This window comes from Sinocyclocheilus anshuiensis, unplaced genomic scaffold (assembly GCF_001515605.1).
Source record: "Sinocyclocheilus anshuiensis isolate Anshui unplaced genomic scaffold, SAMN03320099.WGS_v1.1 scaffold205, whole genome shotgun sequence".
Lineage (NCBI taxonomy): Eukaryota > Metazoa > Chordata > Actinopteri > Cypriniformes > Cyprinidae > Sinocyclocheilus > Sinocyclocheilus anshuiensis.
The window spans coordinates 2093517-2095681 of record NW_015536497.1 but is presented as its reverse complement, the minus strand read 5'-3'; positions in this window follow the sequence as shown (position 1 = coordinate 2095681).

Genomic DNA, 2165 nt, shown 5'->3' with positions numbered 1-2165 from the left:
TAGGCGTGTCTCGTAGACGGTGCTCTCGCTGAAGTGATGGTGTCAACTACCTCTTGGGGTAGGCCACTCAGAACCTCCGCGTCCCGTCCAGGGTCCGGACATGAAGTTTCCAGAGGTCTGGACGCGGGTGCGAAGGGCGAGATCCCAATTCGTCGGTCCTCCGACGTGACGTCGAGAGTGACTGACTGAAAGGGAACTGTATTGGTCCATTCTTTGTAAAGTGCTCTCTGAATATTAGCGAATTACGCCTACTGATTTTAGAGAACATGTGGACAGAGACAAATTAATTGGAAATTTGCATTTAGCTTGCTTGTTCTCTGCAGCTTGACAGCACCTGTATGTATATTTCCAGGAAAATCTCCTGGAAGTGTTTTGCTTTGTGAAAATTAACACAGGTTTGATTTAACCCTCCTTTTGTCTCAAGAAACTGTGCCCACCTATGATCCTTGTGCCAAACTGAAATTTGATTGCATTGAATCCATCAATAATTCATGAATTCTTGATTAGGGATTGTTCACATTAAGTAGAATGTGTGTGTTTTTTTTAATTTATTTCTGGATCTAAAGTTTATTATGATTACAGATTTGAATAAAAACAATTTCTGTAAAAAGGTACATTTTAACTTTTATTTTGTATTTCACAAATAAATCTCCATTTTGACAAACATCAAAAATCACTGCATCATAGAATGTGCAAGGCATTAAAATTTTTTTTTATAAATGTTAAATATTTTGGGGTCAAATATTCATAAATTAAAGGTATACACAACCATTCAAAAATTTGTGGTCTGTGCAATTTTGTAATGTTTTTGAAGGAGTTTTTTAGGCTGCATGTATTTAATAAAAACTACAGTAAACCAGTAACAATGTGAAATATTATTACAATTTTAAATAACTGTTTTCCGTTTTAAATTATTTTAAATATAGTTTATTCCTGTGATGGCAACACTGAATTTTCAGCAGCTTCAGTCTTCAGTGCTGGTTTGTTGCTTAGGAAACATTTCTTGTTATTATCAATTTTAAAAAACAGTTGTGTTGCTTTATATATTTTTTTAAACAAGCAAACATTCATTCATTCATTCATTCATTTCAGGAATCTTTGATTAATAGAAAATAGAAAATTGAAAAGAATGGCATTAATTGGAAATAGTAATCTTTTTTAACATTACAAATGTTTTTACCTGGAAAAAAGGGACAATTGTGATTCTTTATCTTTTATTCTTTAAGAAAATAGTGTTTGTTCTTGTATTCTTATGGAAAATAAGTGTTTATTCTTTAATAAAACAAGGGACAGAATAAGGGACGCTCCAAATATTGGTACTGTACCATAATGTAGGCTGTCTGCATGCAGGTAAAAAATTAAAACCCATTATAAACGAGGCATTTGTTGCATCCAGTGGGGACATAATTACGGATTATAATGACTTATACTGTCTTTTTACGCGTTGCATTACATCGCATCGCGCCGCGTAAACATAAAACCATGTCTGCATTTGTGATCGGAGAAATGACATTTACAACAAGCACTACTCTACACTGCTCAAAACTCGCGTTTGAATTGTGAGTGGCAAATTCTTTAAATATAAAAAAACGGAAATGAATATTTGGGTTGTACTGTTCTGGAACAGTGTTGTAAATACAACTTAACCACTGATTTCTAGTCGTGTCCTCTTGGAAGGTCAAACAAAGTAGTTTCGCTTTCACAATGAAATAGACAGCGTCACACACGGCGGGCTTGAGTGAGCGGAGGCCGGAGGCCTAGAGTGAGCAGAGGCCGGGGGCTAGAGTGAGCGGAGGTGGGCGGGTTAGAGTGAGGAATGGCCGGCGGCCTAGAGTGAGCGGAGGCGGACGGGTTAGAGTGAGGAACGGCCGGCGGCTTGAGTGAGCGGAGGCGGGCGGGCTTGAGAATTGCTCGGCCGGCGGATTCGACGAAGGAGCGGCCTGCGGTCTTGCGGCAACCACATGTGACGACCCCGGGCTGGACTCCGCTTCGTTCACGGTGAAATCCGATCCGGAGATCCACAGCGCGAAGTTGATGTGTTTCCTCAGCGATGAGCACGGATCAGCTCCAGGCATGACGAAGCGGATATCATCCTCTTTTGGAAGGCCAAACAAAGTAGTTTCGCTTTCACAATGAAACACACAGCGCCTTCACGACATGGCGGC